The 24,423-nt window shown below is 41.4% G+C and overlaps 1 pseudogene; it reads left to right on the top strand.

Moving 5' to 3' along the window:
• The first annotated feature begins 14,650 nt into the window (after positions 1-14,650).
• LOC123391439 lies at positions 14,651-22,837 on the top strand (annotated as a pseudogene).
• The last annotated feature ends 1,586 nt before the right edge of the window (positions 22,838-24,423 follow it).

The following is a 24,423-nucleotide window of genomic DNA, read 5'->3' as shown; positions in this document are numbered from 1 at the left end:
AATAAAGAGGAAAGCAAATCTAAATTCACAAAAAGTTAAAGAGCTGCTTTGTTATACTACCTTTGTATACCAAGAATAATTTGAATGCCAAGGCTAAGGAAGGTTTTCTAAGTTAGAAGCCCTATCTTTTTTAATATTTTATTTATTTATTTGACAGAGAGAGATCACAAGTAGGCAGAGAGAGAGGAGGAAGGAGGCTCCCTGCTGAGCAGAAAGTGGGATGTCGGGCTCCATCCCAGGACCCTGAGATCACGACCTAAGCCAAAGGCAGAGGCTTAACCCACTGAGCCAGCCAGGCATCCATTTACATACTTCAGAGATAACAAACCTTTGGGTAGTTAGGATCTATTTACATATAAATAGCAAATGCACTTATCTCCTTAAAAAAACATTTCTTCTTTTAAGTAGACTAACATAGTAACCCCCCCAAACACAGAACCACAATCTCATCTAGGGGATTGATTTGCTCCCTTTAGATAGCACTGACAGTTACTCCTTGCAAGAATGGTTTCATTAGAGATTTACATTTTATTTTAATCTCCATAATTAGGGCTATATCCCTGACAAAGTTAGAGTTAGAAAAAGATACACTGGTATTACAGTTAAAATAGCCTATGAGAGGGTGCCTGGGGCGCTCATTCTGTTAAGCGTCTTCCTTTCTGCTAAGATCCTGATCTCAGGGTCCTCGGAAGGAGCCCCATATCTAGCTCCTTGCTCAGCAAGGAGCCTGCTTTTCCCTCTCACCAGTGCTCCTGTTCTCTCTCGCTGTTTCTCTCTCTCTCTTCTCTCTCTCTCTCTCTCTCTCTCTCGCTCTCAAATAAATAAGTAAGATAATAAGATCTTAAAAAAAAAAAAAAAAGAATAAAATAGTATGTGTGATTTCAACTGTGAGGGACCAGTCTAACATTGTTTTAGGCTGTGGCAACCTCAATTCATCACTCTTAGTTTAGTACAAAAAATGAAGTTATAGTTTGGTTCTATCATAAAGTGTATGGGTTTTGGAGGTAAAGAAACCATTTGAGATTATATAGAGGAATTTATATTAAGAATTTGCGGATTTTGAAATAGTTCACTGGTACCACCTCCCCAAAAAGGAAAAACAAAATGCGATGCAAACCCCACAAGATTTAGAGTATAAAAACCTTAGTGTTTATCTGGCATATATATGACTTTGGACACCTCCTGTAACCTCTCTGGCGCTGTTTTCCAGCTACAGAATAATACTACAGTACTAACCTCAGCATATTATTTTGAGTATTAAATTCGATCACATGTGAGAAAAATGTTTTGTAAACTATTCAATGCTTGATTAAAAATGGAAAAACACTTAATTTGCATTTTATTGCTTTTGAAATAGAACTGTTCCTGTCTTGGCCTGAGAGAAAAATTTCCTCTAACACTTGGCATCTTTTGAAAAGCTAATAATAAACTCTTCTACCAGTAGTTGACTCGTAATTATTTCATACATTTGTGAAAGGAAGGAAACACGATACAAAGTAGTGACTTTAGACAAACTGTCAAAACATCCTTACAACAGTGACAAGTTTTTGGTCAGGAAAACATTCCCGTGTAGCTGCAACGTGGAGTTTAAAACTGGTTTTTGTTTTTGTTTTTTTATTTTTTAAGATTTTATTTATTTATTTGACAGAGAGACAGCAAAAGAGCACAAGCCTGGGAAGTGGGAGAGGGAGAACCAGGCTCCTTGCAGAGCAGGGAGCCCAATGCGGGGCTGGATCCCAGGACCCTGGGATCATGACCTGAGCCGAAGGCAGACGTTTAAGGACTGAGCCACCTGGGCGCCCCTTAAAGTGGTTTTTCACTACAACATCAACAACAGCTCATAACTACATTGTTAAAAATGAGATATGCGTTGTACTTAGTTGAATATGAACTAAAGTTTTACGAAGCTAGTGGAGTAGTAGCATCCTGAGATGTGATAAGAAAGAACTGAAGAGGGGACGCATGGGAGACTCAATGGGTTAAGCGTCTGCCATCAGCTCAGGTCATGATTCCAGGTCCTGCAATGGAGCCCCGCAGGGGGTCCGCAATCATCATGGCAACATCAGGGCTTCCTTGCTCAGTGGGGAGCCTCCTTTCCCCTCTGCCCCTCCCCCCTGCTTAGGCTCACACTCTCTGTCTCTCTCTGTCACTCTCTGTCTCTCTCGCAAAAATAAATAAATAAAACCTTAAAAAAAAAAAGAACTGAAGAGAATTGTCTTGTCGCCCTCAATAGTTTTCATATTTGTACATGAATGAAAATCAAAGTAAGTGACTATTGACTAATTCCAGATGGTGATAGGTAGTAGCACCAACAATTGGTTATTGTTAGCCCAACTCTAAGCACTGAACAGTGAAAAACAAGGAAGAGGAAAAGGAAATATGTAATAACAAAATAGGGCTCAGAAATTCAGAAATTTCACCCAGGTGGAAATGCCAATCATTTCTTCCCTGTCAAAATCTCTTCAGGTAGCCTGCTGCCTGTAGCCTGTGAGGGCATTCTTTCGGGAATAAGGACCCTGCCCTACTAACTGGCTCTCCCACCAGCTAACTGGACCAGGAGCAGAGACACCAGGCTCAAACTGGGTCCATTCTCGAAGACATGGAGGCAGAATTGGATGTTCTTGGCAATGAAGAAGCAAGGTCATGAAGAGTCATTGCCAAAACTGGCAATACGGCAACCCGAAGTCATGCGCGAGCCAGTGTGAGGAGGGCAGAGAAACTTAAAATCCTTACAGAGCAGCAGAATAACCAGCCGGCAGAGAGGAAAACGGATCAGATGTGAAACGAGGACAAGGAGAGACGAAGAAACCAGGCAGCCAGTAGGAGAGAGGGAAAGAAAGAGACAGAACGAGAGAGAATCGGTCTGACCATGCATCCTTTCTTCAGCCGGGTTCTGTATAATGTCTTAAAATAAAGCTCCTTTCCTGTACTTGTGCTGGCTTCAGTGTGTTTGGTTCCTCAGAACAGGGGGATATTTTAGTAAGACATTCACTGATTGGACTAGAGCCAAAAGTACAAAAGTAAACAAGAAAGACATCTGAACAGACTGCATTTCCAAAACGTATACTAAAGCTCATGTGAAACTAAAAGTCTTCATGCTTATTCAATTTTGTGTAACAGCTTTATTGAGATGTAATTGACATCTCTGATACTCTAACATTCACCCTTCTCTAATTGCCCATTTACTTAGAGTTTTTTCTCAATTCCGTCAGGCTTCCAGATCGAGTGTCCAAGTCTACAAGTAGCCTTAATAACAAAGACAGAAAGACTAGTACATGCAGACACACTCTGGCAATGAAATGTGACAGTTGACAGCCTAGCAGCAAAGGAGAAACAGAAAAACTATAAATAGGAGAACAATAATTCCAAGGGGGAAAAAGAGAGCAATCTGGGGCCGCGTAGAGTGTTCTTCTTAGGCTCTTTTAGTTCTGAGGAACAGCTCAAGTTACATCTAATATTAGGGGAAGGAGTTATAAGGAATGAAGAAAACAGGGATCTCAGCCCCACAGGGCCTCGTGGGAACCACTGAGGGCCAGATCACCAAGCCTCTGGAAGAGCAGGCTCTGTCACCGAGCCAAACCTCGGGAAGACTGAAACCAAGACACCACGAAGAATCCAAGGTTACCCCAGGACTTCAGCATCAGGAGCCTGCACATCATCACCTCGGTGATTGGTTATTTATCTGACTCAGCTGTCCCCACGGGCTGTGGCCGTCCATATCTAACTGGCTTCCTCATCCTCTCTCTGGAATGTGTAAATGGCCAGTTCTTGACCTGTTTCAACCTGCAGACACATTTTGCTTGGCCGGCATGATGCCTCCACATTGTTGAGAATTCCAGTCTTTGGGTGGGATGTGAACTTGGAAGTCTTCGGAATCTTGACTGGGCCCCATTACCTTCGCCACACTCTCTTCTCTCAGCCACGGAGCCTGCTGGACTGCTGAAGGTACCTGAGTTTGTGACTCCTGCTCGCTCTCTCTTTTCCACCGCCCAGCAACCTCGTACCATTGTATCTGGTTCCTCATAACTTTTGCTTTTTCTCCCCCAACAGCTCTCTCTCTATATATATATATGCCTTCAGCTCCCACTGCTAACTAACAGTTCCCAGTTCAAATTCCCCAAAGGGAGAATCTGGATCACGTTGCCCATTCTTGGCTAACCTTCTCCCACTGGTTCATACTGTAGAATTCTGGCCAGACTGGAGCATGTTTCCTTTAAGACAGGTGTCATTCCGTCAGCAGCTGGGGCTGGGGGAGCTCCAAGGCCTGCACCAAACAGAGCACAGCTGTCTCGGGCCAACGCCTCAGTCGGGTCCATGAGCTGCGTAGCTAGTTACCTTGAGAAGGGACCGAGGGCAAAGGTGGCCACTGCACTTGTCTAGTGCAGTGGGTCAAAATGACATGACTCTGCAAGTTTAAAAAAAAACTGAGAGAATCTAACCTCCCCCAAGTAATTACAGTCCATGATGCTAGCACGGAGTCTTCAAGAAAAGGTTAAATCATGTTCACTTTCCTCTATTTAAAAAGCAGCAACATGCACAGTATACTTTGGAAGAATTTTCGTTGAAAACTAGAAAAGAAAAATAGTGGAAGTTATTTAATACATACTCAGATATTTGAGAAACTTTGGATATCTAAAAAAAAAAAAAATCTCATTTTCCTTTGAAATAGGAATTAGTCTTAGAAAGTTGTTAAGAACAGAAGCCCTGGAAGTTTTCTAATCCTGACTCTGATACTTCCCAGCTAGCAAATCCTTGAGCAATTCAGTGCCTCCATTTCTTCATCTATAAAATGAGGGTAATAATAATCCCTATCTCACAGGGTTGTCAGATTAATGAAACAATCAAAACAAAACAAAATAAAACCTTAGAACATGTACTTGGTGCATAGAGAGAGCTAAAAAGCATTATTGTTGCTTTTGTTATTATATAAATAAGCAGTCTGTGTTATGATGTCATGAGTCCAATTTTTATAATAGTTGAGAATGGCTGAGGTTTTCCTCTTTGTATGTATATATTCTCTTCTCTGTGATATTTTATTCTAGCTCGGTCACACAAATTATGTATCACACGTCCATATGAAACAAATTGCTTTGATCAGATCAGACTGCTGTACCATTAGCAATAGTGTTTTGTTTGGGGAGATCTGAGCTTATTTTAATGCTAGTGCTGGCTTGTCTGTTCATTCGCTTCCCTTCGCCTAGACTGAAAGGCAGCCCATACACGGCAATCTTCAGAGCAGGCTCCAATACAGACAGTTGTCTATTTGAAAGTAAACACCTTTGAAACACAACAAAGGCTATAGCTGATGCCAGAGCATTTATCCAAAGACAGTCTCTTTGGAGTCTCTGGCCAGGGCTAGGATGACTTCCTGCCTGGAAACAGGACAGGAAAGTGCTGGAAGGGGTGCATGCCAGAAGGGCTGGGGCCTGAAAGCATTAGGGCTCCCTTAGTGAAACCATTAAAGGCAGATAGGGAGCTTTAGAAAACAGATCAGTGCTGTCCCGCCTTTGACCCATTAAATTCTAAACCTCTGAGCAGGGCGGGGGAAGGAAGAGAGCAAACAGTTATATTTTTTAAAGCTCCCCCAATGTTTATAATAGGTGGCCAGGGTTGAGAACCCTACCATTCGCGGGCTTCCTCTAATTTGCTTCTGCCACTGGGCGGGGCCTCCTTGGAAGAGAGGCTTCCGGGAAAGACCGGGTTATTGGGGGGTTGGTGAAGAAGAGAGGACATTGCCCACCAAGCTGCTCCTCCTAGCAGCCGCCTCAGGACTTGGCCAGGGCTTTGCCTCTGCTCAGCACTTTGCAGAAACCAAGTGGGAAGAGAAAAGAAGATTATGATTAGTGTTGCCTGCCCTCACAGAGCTCTCAAAACAGTTGGGGATTCCCTATTAGCTCATGAGAAATGGCGGCAGAACCGGGAGGCCTTACCCTGCAGCCAGGATTGAAAGGACACACTCCGGGAGTTCCACCAAGGGGGGATGGTGAAGGTGGACATGGAGGAGACGGGGCCTCCTAAGGATGTGAGAGAGAGGGGCACAAACGGAGCATGATGAAGGCGGTTGTGAGAGCAGTGCACAGAATGAGCAGGGTCACAGCAAAGGCCTGGGGTGTCCCAGTGACATATGCATATATGTATGTTCCCCTCCCCAATACCTTTACAGAGAGTCTTTGCACCCTACATTTTTACTCAACAATGTATCTTGGAGAAACGCCATATCAGTACCTACAAAGGCCCATTGTTCTCTTTAATGGATGGGTAATACTCAACCGCATAGAATCACCCTACATTACTTAAATGATCTATTGATGTACCTTACGTTGTTTCCAATATTATGCTCCTACCAACAAATTTGCAATGATTATCTGAGTCATAAATTATTTCATACGTATTGCGAATTATCCATAGGATAAAGTCCTAAAAGTAGAATTGTTGGGTCAAAGAATATGACTAATTTTCTGTATTGATATCTATTGTCCACTTCTCCCCCAAAGTGATCACATAAATTAATAGTCTATCAACAATGGATGAATGTCTGTTTTCCAGCATCCTCTTTTTTTTTTTTTAAAGATTTTATTTATTTAGTTGATAGAGATCACAAGTAGGCAGAGAGAGAGGAAGGGAAGAAGACTCCCTGCTGAGCAGAGAGCCCCATGTGGGGCTCGATCCCAGAACCCTGGGATCATGACCTGAGATGAAGGCAGAGGCTTTAACCCACTGAGCCACCCAGGCACCCCTCCAGCATCCTCTTTGACAAAGTCTATTTTTAAACATTTTGGTCTTTGTAAATCTGCAAGTGAAAAATACTCTCTCATTTTCATTTTAACCTTACATATTTTATTATGAGGTTGAGTATCTGCTTGTGTTTAATACTCACTTGTCTTTCCTTCCCTAGAACTATTTGTTCATGTTTGTTGCCATTTTTCTATTAGATTGTTAACCTATTGATTGGTATATACATTTTACGTTTTATGGAAACTAGCTTCTTTTCTTCCATATGTATTTGCAACTTTTTTCTAGATTGCTATTTAACCTTTCATTTCATTTATGTGTTTCTTTTTTTGCTTTGTCGTGTTTATTTTTGCCAAGAACATGACAACTTTGAATCTTCTTTTTTAATCCTCTGTATATTGCTAAGTCTTAAAGTTTGTTCCTTTTTACTATTCCGTGATGGGAAAAAAATGAGCAGACCATTTATAAGCAAGGAAGTACAAGTGGCTAATAATAAGCACATAAAAATTTCATCCTCATAAACAACAAAAAAATACAAATTGGTTTCATTTTTTAGTCAAGCAAATTAGCAAAGATAATTAGAGTGAAACCAGCATTGCTATACTGTGTTGGCAGGAGTGCAAATTAGTTCAGTACTTTTGGAAAGCAAATTCTCAGTAAGTAGCAAGAACTTTAAATTTTTGAAAACTCTTTATTCAGTAATGGCACACCTAGAAATGTATCCTATGGCTGTACCATCAAGATAGACAAAGATTCATGTCTGAGATGTACTTCCACCCCATACTATTTTAGCAGGGGAAAAATGGAAAGCAATTCACAAGTTGTTGTCCTGCAAGTAAATCACAGTGCAGCCGTACCAGCGAAGGCCACACAGCTACCAAATTAAAGCTCAAAGCCATTAACAATGCAGAAAAATTCTCATACTCTTATACTAAAGATGGGATACAAGTTTGCTTAGACTGTGAGATAACAACTCCATTACAATAAATGAAAAATCAAAGAGAAATGTCAAAGCAGTGGTTACTTGTGTTTAGAGAAATTATGCATGAACATGTTCTCCTTTTCACCCTTCTGTGATTTCTCAAATTTTATAGTGTGCGTGTATCATATAGTCTGATAAAAATCAAAATCAAGGGGCGCCTGGGTGGCTCAGTGGTTTGGGCTGCTGCCTTCGGCTCGGGTCATGATCTCAGGGTCCTGGGATCGAGCCCCGCATCGAGCTCCCTGCTCCGCAGGAAGCCTGCTTCCCTCTCTCTCTCTCTCTCTGCCTGCCTCTCTGCCTACTTGTGATCTCTGTCTGTCAAATAAATAAATAAAATTAAAAAAAAAATCAAAATCAAAATAAGCACACATCAAAGGAATGTAAACCTATTTCTAGGATTTTTTCTTTCTCCTTGTGCTTCCACGGTGACCACACAGGTCTTTATTTATTTATTGGTCTTTCACATTGGGATTATTGTATTACCCCATCTTGCTGCCACTGGTCTCCCCCAATACTCTGTTAGGTTTCTGGAAAACACTGTCATTACTCAAGACCCTGCAACGTCTTCTTACTCCCTACCGCGTGATGTTACAGCACTCATAGTGCATCGGTCTTCCATAATCTGGCCCCACTCTGCTTAAATCATCCAAGTGGATTTCCTGCTGCTCTCCAGGGACATCCTGCACCCTAGAGGGGTCTTGTCACTGGGACACCCCAGGCCTTTTCCATGACTCTGCTCACTCTGTACATTGTTCTCATGACCACCTTTGTCATGCTCCCTTTGTGCCCCTCTCTCGCACATCCTTATGTGAGATCTCCATCTCCTCCATGTCCATCTTCAACCCCCACCCTTGGTGGAACTCTCAGAGTATGTATATATATGCCCAGACTTGTTTTGGATTGATATGTAAGGTACTAATAATAGTTGCCTGGGGGGAGGGTGCTGGAGAGGTGGGACAGAAGTTTTCACCTCTAGAAAACGTTCACTCTATCCTTTTGTTCCTCTTGAATTTTGTATCGTACATCTGCAATGGGAAAATGTAACTCTTAAGCATGTGATGACGGCTTTCCTACACTGTGTGAAATCAAGGTTCAAAAGGGCAGCTGCTTGGATTCTCTCCCAGTTGTGATTTGGATACAGCTGCATCAGTCAGCGCTCTCCCCTGGACTGTCAACCCAAGATGACAGGGCCTGTGTAGGTTCACCTCCCCATTGAATCACCAGCATCTAGCCCAGATGGGAGGGGCTTAATAAATACATCTCAGATGACTACCAGGGTTTTAACTTAATAGAAAAATGGGAGGAGCCACAGGGAGAAACAAATTAATGTGAAAGGAAGACTCAGAGACAAAAGCATGTAGGAGCAAAAAGAAGGTTCCTTGCAAAAATGTTGCAAGGAAATCAGACTTCAGGACTGGCCCGGAGCCAGGCTGCTCCTTCTGCATCAGCACTGACTGGTGTTAGAGCCGGCTGGGGGAGATGCAGCTGGAGAGGCGGGCTGGGCAAGTTGCCATGGGCCCAGGACACCACGTAAAGAAGTGAGAAGAACAGTTAGAAAGAAATGGAGAGCCCAAACATGCTGTTCAGACTATTTTGGCTTCAAGAGACGGAGATCTAAACCAAAGAGGGAGTTTATTGGCTGGAGTAACTGGAAAGTCCAGAGATTCAACAATATCATCAGGATATTCTTTCTCTTTCCCCACCTCCACACCCACTTTTCTGTGCTGGCTTCTCTCTCTCGCAGACTCTTTCCACATGCTGGTTTTCTGGCAACTCCAGCTTTACAGCGAACAAACAAGTGGTCCCAGCAGTTCCTAAGAATTCCAGCAAAAACCTTAGAATGGATTCTTACTGGACAGCTTAGGTCACATGCCCATCCCTGAATTAGTCACTGTCTGAAACATTAGTAGGCCAGGCAAAAGTCATATGATCACCCCTAGGAGTGGTGGTGGTGAATACCACTCTAATCTTATAACCCAAGAGTGAGGGGAGTAGTCAGGATGCCATTTCCAGATACAAAGATGCTGAACAGGTAAAAGCAATAATAGCACTCCAATCTAACCAAAAACAAAAGATCAGGGGTGCCTGGGTGGCTCAGTGGGTTAAAGCCTCTGTCTTCAGCTCAGGTCATGATCCCAGGGTCTGGGGATCGAGCCCCGCAGTGGGTTCTTTGCTCAGCAGGGAAGCTGCTTCCCCCCTTCTCTCTCTGCTTGCCTCTCTGCCTACTTGTGATCTCTGTCAAAGAAATAAATAAAACCTTTTAAAAAACGATCAATTGAAGATTGTTCCTTTCTTTAAAAATAAAAATTGGAAAGAATTTTTGGAAGGAGAAAATGTTAAGATCCTAGGCAAAGCGGGGGCGGTCATGGAAGCAAACTCTGGAGAAATGGGAAGGGTTGGCATTCAGATGGAAAGACTGATGGTGAAAAGTAATTGTGAGTTAGTAGAACTAATCCAGCCCCCTTACTCCTCTTATGTGGGCCTCCTCTGCCCACGCCACATACAAATTGGGACCTCTTATAGGACCATTCGAATTCAACCTGAACATATTCAATAACAGATAGTTTATGATTTCAGAAATTAGTTTTATCATCTGGGTTTGCTTCTCTAAAATGTCTGTGGGCCAGTGAGCTGGACCCCAGTTCTCAGGTGGCTTCTGGATTAACAAACCTTCAGGCTACTTCTCTCATCAGATGATCCTTGACGTGTTGGATAACACATTCCTGCCCCAGTATTTTCTCTTTTGGCCAAGCACAACCAGTTCTTTTGATCTTGTATCAGGTGACATGGTTTCCAGATTTTTCTAGGGCCTAATTATCTTTCTCTGGATTCATGCTGGTTTATATGCATCTGTCTTTAAAATATGCTTAGATGTAAGCCAGCAGATGAGGCCTTACCACTGCTGAGTTCAGTGGGGCCATTGCCTCCCTTTATCTGGACACTATATTTTGCTAATGCAATTGAAGATTTCATTGGCTTTTTTTTTTTTAACAACCATATCACAACTCAGTCCTGTTGAGCTTGTTACCAACAAAATCCCCAGGTCTTTTTTTCTTATGAACGGTTGCCAAGTCAGGTTTTTTGTAATTATGCGAGTAGTACTTTACTGAGCCAACAGAATGGAACTTCCTAGTTTTTTTTTTTTTCTTTTAAATCTTTCTTTATTGTTTCTTTCAAGCTCCATCCTGTTACTTGCTCTGCCAAAGGCTCTTTCTGAGCCTTTAGAACCAGGTGGTATAAGGCCTGTAGACCTTGCTGCAAAAGAAGGAAACCCTCTGGTATTCTATTTACCCAACTGGTTTTTGCCTTATGCATGGGCCAGGACTCATGCCTATTCCTGAATAATCTGGTTTCTGTTCCTTGCTAATGCCTTGGTCGTATGTTACACCACGAATAATTGGGCAGCCTTGCTAGCCCAAAGCAGCTGGGCATGTGCCTACACATGTGTATCAGATGATAAGCTTTGACCCGTGGTTTCAGGTCAGTTACTGCCAACCTTTGTCCCCACTTTAGTTTCGTGCCTGCTGTTCCAGAGGAGCAGACACTGGTGCCAGTAAAGCCATTCCACCGCTCTCCCATGACCAATGAAAAGATATCAGCCAGGATAGGTCCAGAGGCATTTGGAATTGGTCATATCTGGCCTGTGCTTTACACCAGAGTTGTCGGAGCTCTAACTCATCATCATGTAGCCAAACAGTCTGATGAGCCTTTGACCCAAGTCCCAGATTCTAGATGTCCCCCACCCCACATCCTGACTGGAACTAAAGGCCTCCGTACTTCAGCTGTGTCATCTAGGATCTTGACTCCCTGAGGATTCCCTCTTCTGGTTCACAGAAGACCCTTTTCATGGGGTTAGACATATGCTTTCAGAACTCAGAAGGGCCTCTCTGATCTAAGATTTGCATACCCCATTACTGCTTTAAGATGCTCGTCCCCAGAAACTTCTCCTACACATTGCCCTAGTCGCTTGGACTAGACCCTTTGCATATAGACACACTACAAAGTGAACTAAAATTCACCTTGTTGTTCTGACTCAATGATTTTAACTGCTGACCTCTCCCTGATTGGATCTGGCTGCTTTGCTTCAGTTCGTCTCTGCTGTTTTTCTCGGCCCCCATGCTGTTCTCCTATTAGCTTGAGCCTGCTTCTGTACCAAGAGGTCCTAGGCGGTTGAGGCTCTGGGAAAGTGCCAATCATGATCATTAAAGAAGATGTGCAACTGGGACACTGAGGTTGTGGTCAAAAGTGGAGACTCTTCCCTGACCCAGAGAAGGAAGGTAGGTTATTCCAGGTGTAGGCCGTTATGCTAACAACCCTTGCATCCTGTCTCCCGTAATACATGCATTGAAGGCACCTGGAAAGAAGGACCAAGGTCTGAGACTCTCACTAGATAGTAGAACCCATATCTCAAATATTTGAAAGGTCTACCTTTTTGGCAGGATTTATTTCTCAGTTTTTTCCCACAAATCTCTTCAATAGCTCACTGTCAGATTGTGTCAACAGCAATAAAAATATAATATATTAGCCCTGCTTCCTCCCATATTCTGTGTCCCTGAAGAAGAAATGCTGTCTTGAAGAGCAAGGCTGAAATAAAACCATCAGCGGTGTTCTCTTCACCTTTCCAAACTTGATTCGTGTGATGCCCTTCTTTAGAAGCAGTATTTTAAAAAGAGGAACCAGATGTTTTCCTAAGGGGAAATTTCTGACACTCTCTCTCTAAAAAAATAAGACACTGGAATTGAAAGATCATACACTCAGGATTTTCCAGGTTATGATCATAGTAAAGTAACGGGTGACATCACCTACAGGAGAGAGTTTTCATGAATGGATGCAGTAAACTGTGTATGAGAAGTAATTACTAAATCTAAAAGGAAATTTCTATAAGAATTCCTAAATACTGAAGTACTCTTCCTTGCCAATCCAAAATTAGGAGATCAGAAAGAGAAAATAATTGTTCTTGTGAGCCAATTGTTCTTCTTAGCCAATCTAAGATTGAAAAACCAAGCCTGTATGTGTGGGAATATTTTTATAGCAAAATAGAAAGTACCTGGAAGGCAATCCAAATAAAATCATCTAAAAAGAAAGGATCCTGACATATCTGCTAAGGAACTATTCATTAGAATGTTTAGATCAGATCCAAGAATGTTAATCCACTGGCTCCTATGTTGATTATTTTGGGACAGAACACAGATTTCAAAAAGAAGAAAACATAAGATAGCATTCAAAGAAACTGCCAGTTCTATAATTTGAAGATATTAACAAACGTACTCAGCATTTCTTTCATCAAAGAAAATTTAAAAACTTTGTATTTAATGCAGACCGTCTAAAGTGTTTAAGATATTATCATTTATTTTAGAATAAAAAGTATGAAGAACCATAAGGGATAAGGTATTGGAAGAGGGAAGAAAGGAATGAATTCAAGAGCTCCTATGGGAAAGTAAATAAGATTGGCTCTTCCTCTGAGACAGGAGGAAAGGTAGAAACAAAGAAGCAGAGATGACATAGGGAAAGGGAAGATGAAGAGGCTGTTGCTTGCGAAAGGCCTGATTGTTTCCAGCAAAGCAGAATGGGTGGGAAGCTTTTTTGTTTCCCTCACTAGACCATAAGATCTGTCAGGGCGGGGATTGAGTCTGTATTGTTTACTGGGAATGCCCATCGCCTAGTGTAGCAGGTGGTATATTATTGATTCTCAATTAGTATTTGTTAAATAAAATGAATGAAAGAATGTGGACATTAGGAATTTCGAAGAACAGGAAATGCTGGGAATAGCTACGTTAGAAATCAGTAAGAAATGAATAATGGGGTTATAAATTTGAGGTTAGCTGGTATGCAAAGGTCAGAAGCAAGAATGGAAAAGCAGGCAGATTGGAAACTGGTGTGATTGAGAGAGTGGGATGAAAAAGGAGTAAGAGGGTTCGGTCTGCAAGCAAAGATGATGGAAGCCAGGCTGGAAACGAGGCTCAAAGACGACAACCTATTGGAAGCAGCAATAGACTGTCAAGGTCATGTGATTAGAAGTACTTCTGAGGGTTTTAGGCAATGAGCCCCTTTAAAAACACCAGTGTGGCATATAACTTTGTCACAGGCTAAGCAAGCTTCCAACTCGAATTTTTACTCTCGATTCTGTGATTGTTCAGACAGGGACTATGTCTGATTTTTTATCTCTTGTCACCTGATTTTTTTTTTTAAGATTTTTATTTATTTATTTGACAGAGAGAGATCACAAGTAGGCAGAGAGGCAGGCAGAGAGAGAAAGGAGGAAGCAGGCTCTCCGCGGAGCAGAGAGCCCGATGTGGGACTCGATCCCAGGACCCTGGGATCATGACCTGAGCCAAAGGCAGAGGCTTTAACCCACTGAGCCACCCAGGCACCCCCGATATGTTTTTTTTTTTAATTTAAATTCAATTTAAGTAACATACGGTGTATTACTAGTTTCAGAGATAGAATTTAGAGATTCATCAGTTGCATAAAACACCCAGCGCTCATTCCATTAAGTGCCCTCCTTAATGTCTATCCCCTGGGTACCCCATCCCCCCACCCACCTCCTCTCAGTTATTCTCAGTTTCCTAGAGTTAAGAGTCTCTTGTGGTTTGTCTCCCTCTCCATCTTGTTTTATTTTTCCTTCCCATTCCCTATGTTCATCAGTTTTGTTTCTTAAATTCCACATGAAGGAAATCGTATGATATTTGTCTCTCTCTGACTTATTTCACTTAGCATAATCCACCCTAGTCTCATCCATGTATCATTGCAAATGGCAAAATTTCATTCTTTTGGATGGCCAAGGAATATCCTATTGTATATAAATGCCACATCTTCTTTAGCCATTCAGTTGTCAATGGACATCGGTCACCTGGTATGTTAATCAAATGAACAAAAAAGGGAGGAAAGAAGAAAGGAAATCAAAGACATGATTTACATGTCGTGTCTGTTAAAATTATGAGCTATTCTAGTCCTTTCTGGGGTGGCAGGGAGAGCAGAGAGAAGGCCCTGAAGGTCTGGGTCACACTTCAAGAGTACAAGGTGGTGGGGAGCTGCCTGCCCACCCCGAATGTCGCACTCTGCCCCTCTACTGGGTGTGAATCTTTGCACCTAATCATGTGGTCACCGAGTTCTGCTTCTGGCACTTTTCATCTCAGCTGAAGAAGATGAAGTCTTCAGGGGAAATTGTTGACTGTGGACAGGTGTTGGAGAAATCTCCCTTGTGGGTAAAGAGTGCTGGCATCCGGCTGTGCTATGACTCCCACAGGGTCTCCCACATCACTGGCCAGGAGCTGAACATGGCAGGCACTGTCATCCTTTGCTGTGAGTTGTGGGCACTGGCACCGCACCAGGCCCACTCTATCCAGATCACAAAGATGAAGGAGACTACAGCCAGCAAGTGCCGCCAAATGGCCATCAGATAGTTCCAGGACTCCCCACGATCAAGATCCTGCTGCTTCGCTGGGTCCTGCATGACCAGCACAAGCCACGCTTCACCCCCAAGAGGCCCAACACTTTCTTTTGGATGCAGAGCCTCCCTGTCCCCAGGTCGGCCCAAATAAACCCCGTGGGAAAACCAGGGTATTAGAAAAAAATAAAATAAAATAAAATATTTTTAAAATTATAAGCTATCCTATTTTTTTTCTGTGTCAAAGTGTATAAACATTTGGATATGCATGTATAATACTCACAAATTCACCATCATAAACATCTGCAGATATTTCTGCAGTATTGTGGTTGCTAACAAAGATTGGATAATCCAATGGTTAGTTATGTTCTAACTTCTGTGCTATAGGATTGAGCCAAGATCTGGTAAATACCGGGCTTGGGGATGCAGGCGACAGGCTAGAGATTTGAAGCTGCTGGGGGCAGAAAAGTAGAACCAAATTCCCGGGTACAAGCATCTTGTCCAGAGGGTAGTTACTGAAAAGAAAGGGCATAGAGGTGACACGGTTTGACCAGAATCAGAGACCATGGAACTGGTCAGGTCAAAGAGGGACAAATTAGCAGATGCTATATAGGAAATCAGAATCGAGAATGACTGTGTGTTTTTCTTCTTTGGAAGACCCAAAAATCAAACCCTTTGCTAAGACTCTTCAGTTTGAAGTTTTCTGTCTTTGATAGCAAACATACTTTCTTTTTTAGGATTTTCTATTTAAAAGATGAAGCTTTTGAGTTAATTTTCTTATCACCTCTTACTGAAATGTCATTTTATAAGGTTCTTTCTATTTCATTTGTTTTAAAATTTTTATGACATTATGAAAATACATATATTCATATATTCTGTTTCTCAGGCTGGAAATTATTCACTTGTGAAAAATCAGTGCAAAGGTATATTAGAAGCCAAATTAAAACAGTGCTCATTGTTAGATCAGAGTGAGATGGGAGTGGGCTTTGGAAGGAGAAGAGAAGGAAAGGAACTTTCTCCTTCAGACTTCCTACATAAGTCTTCCAAATGTAGTATTTCAGGAGAATCCATTGTTCATTTTAAAGAAGAAAAAAAACCTCTATACTTTCTTTTCTACTGGGTCTAGAAATCAGTAAAATACTAAGGTGGAAACAAAAGAAATACCTCTTGGTGATTGACCATCTACTTGAGTCACCCATCCTTGAATTTGATGGTGCTGCATATTTGTACTTCTGAAAATAGAATGTCTCAAGTATTATTGCTAAGTCCTCGAATGCTTGCTCCCAAATTATTTCTCTTCTATTCAACTGAAATGCAGAGATCGTTTAAAAGAGCTCCGGTGATGTACGGAACCAGCATTGTACAAAATCTGAATTGGGCACCCTCCTCTTCTCGGTAAAAATAAATTGCAATACAATTTTAGCATGTGGGAATCTTTATTTAAACAAAACCATCTCATAATGACAGCGCTGTAGTAATTATTCAGTTTTCCTTTCATGTCCTTGAGATACATTGTTTAAAAGTTTTGATTTTATCACAGGATATAAAACCCCTAGAAACAAATTGAAATTGAATACATAACACTAACCCTGAGACTTCAGATGTTTTTCTCCCTTGCTTACTTACTCAACTATTTTAAAATCTTACTCTCTTTGATCACTGATAGGAATGTTGGCCTGGCACAGTCATTTTAGCTCCAAAGTTGTGATGGTTTTTTGTTTTTTTGTTTTAAAACTCCCGAGTATGAATTTCAGCAAGGTAACAAATTCTTCCTTCAAGCCCCAAATATCAGTTGATGTATTCAAGGTACTACATGTCATCTCTTGTCCACCTTTTTATATCACACAGACTTATAATTACTCATTTTGGATTCTGACCACATTTGCCAGGAAATAACTGTTTAAATGTGTCTTCTAACACATTTCTGATGGGATTCCCCTGGCAAAGGTAGATGGGATTTTTAAAATTGGAACCATACTAGACACAGAATTGGTTTTTTTGGTAATTGCTGATGAGTTTCCTGGCTAGCATACATGGAACTAAAGTGACAGTACTATTGAACAGAATGGATGGCCAAAAAAGGGCGGTGGCTTTGGGGGGAGGATGGCACCTGCAAAAACAGGCTGTCCACTGCCAGCGGGAGTTAATTTGTGCTTAGTTGTCTTTCCTACTATTTTCTCTCTGCTTAAATGTTTTGTATCTTCTTACTGCTTCAGTGCTAGACTGCCAAAAATATTAAACACAATTTGAAACACTTAAATACCACTGAATCCAATATCCACTCATCTTAAAATAACACTATTGATAATAGCTCATTTTTACTGAGCGGTTACTAAGTGCCATGCAAAATATTTTTATATTACTTCATCTAATTTTCACAGAAACTCTAAAGAGTTACTTTCAGGGGCGCCTGGGTGGCTCAGTGGGTTAAAGCCTCTGCCTTCAGCTCAGTTCATGATCCCAGGGTCCTGGGATCGAGCCCCGCATCAGGCTCTCTGCTCAGCGGGGAACCTTCTTCCTCCTCTCTTTCTGCCTGCCTCTCTGCCTACTTGTGATCTTTGTCTGGCAAATAAATAAATAAAATCTTTAAAAAAAGAGTTATTTTCATTATCTTCATTTTTATAAAGATGAAGAAACAGGCATATAGGGACCTTGATTTATGAACATTCATCTCCTTGTATTAATAATTTTAGACTTTCTACTGGAATAGCTCTGAGAATCCAAATACACACATGTATTTTTTTTCACCCACTGAATTTTTTTTTAATTTTTTATTTTTTATAAACATATATTTTTATCCCCATGGGTACAGGTCTGTGAGTCGCCAGGTTTACACACTTCACAGCACTCACCAAAGCACATACCCTCCCCAATGTCCATAACCCCACCCCCCTTCTGCCAACCCCCCTCCCCCCAGCAACCCTCTGTTTGTTTTGTAAGATTAAGAGTCACTTATGGTTTGTCTCCCTCCCAATCTCATCTTGTTTCATTTATTCTTCTCCTACCCACTTAAGCCCCTATGTTGCATCACCACTTCCTCATATCAGGGAGATCATATGATAGTTGTCTTTCTCCACTTGACTTATTTCGCTAAGCATGATACGCTCTAGTTCCATCCATGTGGTCGCAAATGGCAAGATTTCATTTCTTTTGATGGCTGCATAGTATTCCATTGTGTATATATACCACATCTTCTTTATCCATTCATCTGTTGATGGACATCTAGGTTCTTTCCATAGTTTGGCTATTGTGGACATTGCTGCTATAAACATTCAAGTGCACATGCCCCTTCGGATCACTACGTTTGTATCTTTAGGGTAAATACCCAGTAGTGCAATTGCTGGGTCATAGGGCAATTCTATTTTCAACATTTTGAGGAACCTCCATGCTGTTTTCCAGAGTGGTTGCACCAGCTTGCATTCCCACCAACAGTGTAGGAGGGTTCCCCTTTCTCCGCATCCTCACCAGCATCTGTCATTTCCTGACTTGTTGATTTTAGCCATTCTGACTGGTGTGAGGTGATATCTCATTGTGGTTTTGATTTGTATTTCCCTGATGCCGAGTGATATGGAGCACTTTTTCATGTGTCTGTTGGCCATCTGGATGTCTTCTTTGCAGAAATGTCTGTTCATGTCCTCTGCCCATTTCTTGATTGGATTATTTGTTCTTTGGGTGTTGAGTTTGCTAAGTTCTTTATAGATTTTGGACACTAGTCCTTTATCTGATATGTCGTTTGCAAATATCTTCTCCCATTCTGTCAGTTGTCTTTTGATTTTGTTAACCGTTTCCTTTGCTGTGCAAAAGCTTTTGATCTTGATTAAATCCCAATAGTTCATTTTTGCCCTTGCTTCCCTTGCCTTTGGCGATGTTCCTAGGAAGAGGTTGCTGCGGCTGAGTTCGAAGAGGTTGCTGCCTGTGTTCTCCTCAAGGATTTTGATGGATTCCTTTCTCACATTGAGGTCCTTCAACCATTTTGAGTCTATTTTTGTGTGTGGTGTAAGGAAATGGTCCAATTTCATTTTTCTGCATGTGGCTGTCTGATTTTCCCAACACCATTTATTGAAGAGGCTGTCTTTTTTCCATTGGACATTCTTTCCTGCTTTGTCGAAGATTAGTTGACCATAGAGTTGAGGGTCTATTTCTGGGCTCTCTATTCTGTTCCATTGATCTATGTGTCTGTTTTTGTGCCAGTACCATGCTGTCTTGATGATGACAACTTTGTAATAGAGCTTGAAGTCCGGAATTGTGATGCCACCAACGTTGGCTTTCTTTTTCAATATCCCTTTGGCTATTCGAGGTCTTTTCTGGGTTCCATATAAATTTTAGAATTATTTGTTCCATTTCTTTGAAAAAGATGGATGGTACTTTGATAGGAATTGCATTAAATGTGTAGATTGCTTTAGGTAGCATAGACATTTTCACAATATTTATTCTTCCAATCCAGGCGCATGGAACATTTTTCCATTTCTTTGTGTCTTCCTCAATTTCTTTCTTTGTAGTTTTCTGAGTATAGATTCTTAGCCTCTTTGGTTAGATTTATTCCTAGGTATCTTATGGTTTGGGGTGCAATTGTAAATGGGATGGACTCCTTAATTTCTCTTTCTTCTATCTTGTTGTTGGTGTAGAGAAATGCAACTGATTTCTGTGCATTGATTTTATATCCTGACACTTTACTGAATTCCTGTACAAGTTCTAGCAGTTTTGGAGTGGAGTCTTTTGGGTTTTCCACATATAGTATATCATCTGCGAAGAGTGATAATTTGACTTCTTCTTTGCCGATTTGGATGCCTTTAATTTCCTTTTGCTGTCTGATTGCTGAGGCTAGGGTCACCCACTGAATATTAACACTTACAGGTATAATCAGAATAAAGGACAGTCATAAGACAGGTTCTAGTATTTTTCAAGTTTTAAGAGTGCTTCAGTAATTCTGCTTCTAGGTATATACTCCAGAGAAATTCTCCCATACGTGCAAAAAGACACATATAAGGGGCGCCTGGGTGGCTCAGTGGGTTAAGCCTCTGCTTTCGGCTCAGGTCATGATCCCAGGGTCCTGGGATCGAACCCCGCATCGGGCTCTCTGCTCAGCAGGGAGCCTACTTCCCCTCCTCTCTCTCTCTCTCTCTCTGCCTGCCTCTCTGCCTACTTGTGATCTCTCTGTCAAATAAATAAATAAAATCTTTTAAAAAAAAAGACGCATATAAGAAAACTCATTTATATGGAAGTTTAAGTAAATAAACTAGATTTCCATGTATTGATATGGGTAGATCGCAAAACAATGTTAAGTAGGAAAAAAGAAGAGAGGCTGCTGTAGAATGACACATTTGATACAATATCATTTATGTAAGAATGTTATTTAGTAAAAACTGTGTTTAGAACATAAAACAACAGAATATGTTATTGGGGAATATGCACTTAATGTCATAAAAGGATATGAACCAGAAGGGTAAAACTTTTAGGATAGCAGTTACTTGGAGAGGAGAGAAATGGGACTGGGGCTGGGGGAGGTCCAAACGAGGTTTCAACTCTATAATGTTTCACTTCTTTTGCTTAAAAAAATATTACAAGTAAGAAAAATGTTAATATTTGTTCTTTCAGGTGCTACATGGGTTTGTTCCCTCACTCTCTGAAAGCTTGTATTTTAAGACATATAAATGTGTCTATTCACACTGATAAGGGGCAGAAATCACTATATTCAGTATAGTCTCCATAAATTTGGGGTGCAAATGTTTTGAAGCAGATTTAACTAGATGCCCAATTTATCCATTAAATAACATAGAATGTCTGGCATCGAGTCTTGTAAATTCAGTGCAATCTCCAAAATAAACTAGTTGTAAAATGTATTTCTCAGTAATTTAATTTAAGTGAATTTCTTTATGTGGTTTTATGTTATCTACAAACCACAGTCAGCCAGGCTCCCCCTCTCCTGACTCTGGCAATATTATCAAGGCCAACAGTAAAAAGAATTGTCTGGAGACTGTTACAGGCCACATACTTCTAGCCAAAGACTCCTTTTCATGGGTCATCATTATTATCTGGACTGCACATACCCAAATCTGATTCTCTGACCTGCCCTCCTCCTCTCCCTTTCTTCGTGTCCAACAGTACAGGATTTCATTATGAAGATAAACACTCCTGCACACTATCTAATTAGGCTATGCAGTTTCTGTAGTGAGTGTTCCTCATTGCATTATTTGGTATAAGGTTCGGGGTCATATCTAAAAATATTGCAGCTTGAAAATTAATCTAACCTTTTGTTCATTTCCTTTTGTTTGAATCTTTCCACTTTCTAGATAATGAGGTAATTTAAGAATGCTAAATCCAGCATTACTTAAAATGTTATTCATTTTGTTAATACTACATTTTGAAGTGAGGAAATAATTCGTTGTGTACATTTTAAAATAATCCCTTTCAGCTATGTAACTAACAATCAGGACCAGTTTGTTTGTGGGCCTGTGTTCAGACACATTTTGCTTATACCTTGTTTCAAAAAGAATGAGATGAGTTACAGATACATACAACATAGTACCAGAGAAATAAATCTGAAAGTGAAGAAATGGAAGTAATCACTCTTGACTTAAGCACATCTTGTTCAGTCTTACATAGAGGCCAGAAGGAGGCCACATGATACAGCTCTAAACTTCCTCATACCAAGAGAAATACTGTCAGTTCCACAATTAGGTATCCAGAAGACAAAACAAATTGGGATAATAAACAAGGGGAAAAGGGAAACACAACTATGCCAGGTGCTGAAATCAAAGAAAAATATTTTCCAGATACAGTCAGAGAGAATAAATATAGCAACAATCTTCACGGACCTTTCTTAAAAATCCCTTATTTACTTATTACACCGAAGTAAATTCATTAAGGAAATATGAGAGGAGGGAGTCATAGCATGAGACTGGAGACTAGGAGGATAGGTAGGGGGTGGGCTAGACACAATCCAAGGGCTAAAGGGCTGCAACTCTTGGTTTTGACATGAGGCTCATTACCAGGCTGATGATTTAATGTGTCTAACCCCGCACCCTTGGAAAGTGAAAGGGGTGCCATCAATATTTAAGCCTCCACAACAGGTATGGGCCAGGATTTTTCTGAGCAAACTGGGACATATGGTCATTAAGTCCTTGCTCATCACCCACTGACATCCTGCTTCCAGGACAGCCCACCGCTGCGGACCTAGTCAGCCAAACTCACCCTGTCCAACCAGCAGTAAGTCTAACCAGCTCTAGTTTTAGGGGGCTCTTGGGATTTCTAGTGCAGGTGACCAACTCAGGTGACCAACCTCCTGAAACAAATAGGAAATGTAATTAAGAAAGACTGGAATAAGCGAAGGGTAATGGTGACCTGAGGACCCAGTCTCCACCAAGAGAAGGTTAAAGGAGATTTCACTTCTGATAATGGGTAGGAGGGAGAATGAACTAGAGTATAGGTAACTGAATGGGTCCCATGAAGAGGAATGAGATACCCTCCTTCCAAAAGAGCCAGATGAGAGATCCTGTGGAAGAAAACTGCTTGAAGTTGGGATACGATCATAACGGCTGGAGCACTTAAGCTGTAGTTCTTAAACGTGTAATATGAACTACCCGGAGAGTTTGTTTAAAATTAGATTCCAGGTCCCCAACCTCACAGATGATGGTTCTGGAAATGGAACCCAAGAATCTATTCTAGGAGGTGTTCCAGGTGATGCTGACAATGATGGTTCTAGCCTGTACTTTGAGAAATACCACTCTCAAGGTTGATTAATAACCCTTTGGGGAGTCTAATCTTCCCACAAGAAAAAGTACCTTGGGCTGACTTGGGGGAGGATATGGTGCCATTTCCCCTGTGGAAGGTGGTGAGTGAGAGATGGAGCAGGGAGAAGAGAGGCATCAGAGCAACTCCGCTTTTAGCCACGTGAAGGATTTTTCCATTGAGGAGCCTTCATTTCTCAGTTTGGAAGGGGAAAGTCCTTTCCTTTCTGGATCCCCTATATGGTCCTAATAATCATGATCCCCTCTATGCTCAGATCCCTGAGCAGGGATGCAGATGACCCCATCCAAAAAATCCTAGCTGGATTAACTCCCACTCTAGCCAGCTTCCCTTTACATAGTAATAGTCGCTGATATTTACTGATGGCTTACTACATGCCAAGCTTGAGAACTGTATCTGCTTTTATTTATTGAATCCTGAGAACAACCCAGTGGGGTAGGTACTATTTTTCCTTCCTATTTTATGACAGGTTATGTTGAGGAGGGCCACTATGTCCACAAGGTACTGTGCACAGTGTGGTCTATGTCCTTGATATCCCTTATGGTCACGCAGGGCAAAACCCTTATGCCTTACACACTGGGCCCAACACTGCGGGGCACAGGGGCTCTCAATAATTTTCCCAAGGTCCCACAGCTAGAACCCAAGCTCTGAGAACTCATACATGAGAAAAATGAGGGACTTGTATAAGAAGAAATGTCTATGAACCTGCCGGGTAGGGAACTGAACCAACTTGAGATCAGTACACTTATTCACACAGCGACAGGTCAAAGTGAAAATCAGGAAGTGGCACATTCCAGTGAATCAACTGTGACAACTGAAGATATCCCAGATCTTCCTGGATGAGGTCCCAAGATTGCCTCCCCAAGCCATATTAAATGATGGAGGAGAACAAAGCTCCTAAGCTCCCATTTCCGCTTGCATTTTTTTTTTTTTCTCCCAGTGAAACAACCTTTAGGCCAAGCTTCTTGCCTCCAATGTCCTGTCTTACAACATTTTGTTTCTATGACCCTTTTGGCCTTTGTATTAGAATGGTTTTCTATGAGTCTGTTTCCCTGTCAAGTTTACAAGCTTCTTGAAGGCAAGAACAATGCTTTACTACATTTGCCTTTCTTAATGCCCAAGGAAGACCCCTTTGCTCTCTCCCTTATGTATTTGGCTTTAAGCTAGCCACCTTCAAAATCTAGTGGGAAAGACCTACAAACACTAACGATGCACCTTACATAGAAAATTTTGGAGGTATGCACAGAGAAGATGGGTTTAACCTAGCCTGCAAGGATCAGCAAAGGTCATTAGATTGAGCCAGGCAGAGAAGGGGAGAGGGAATTCTAGGCAGAGGAAGCAGCATGTACAAAGAAAAGGAAATGCTCATCTGTAAGAGAGAGGGAGGAGAGAAAGGGAAAAAGAAAAAAAGATTTGCAGTATTGTAAGTAGTTTAATGAGGCTGAAAATTTCACTTTGTGACACCAGTGGAGGGGGCTTATGGTTGGGGTAGAGAAAGAGTATGAACTGTAGAGCCAGACTACCTTGCCTGTGTGGTCCAAATCCAAGCTATGCCACTTACCAACTATTTAACTTT

The sequence above is a fragment of the Mustela putorius genome, unplaced genomic scaffold (genome assembly GCF_011764305.1).
Source record: "Mustela putorius furo isolate JIRA1106 unplaced genomic scaffold, ASM1176430v1.1 tig00000228_pilon_pilon_pilon, whole genome shotgun sequence".
NCBI lineage: Eukaryota > Metazoa > Chordata > Mammalia > Carnivora > Mustelidae > Mustela > Mustela putorius.
This window is presented reverse-complemented; position numbering and strand designations above follow the sequence as displayed.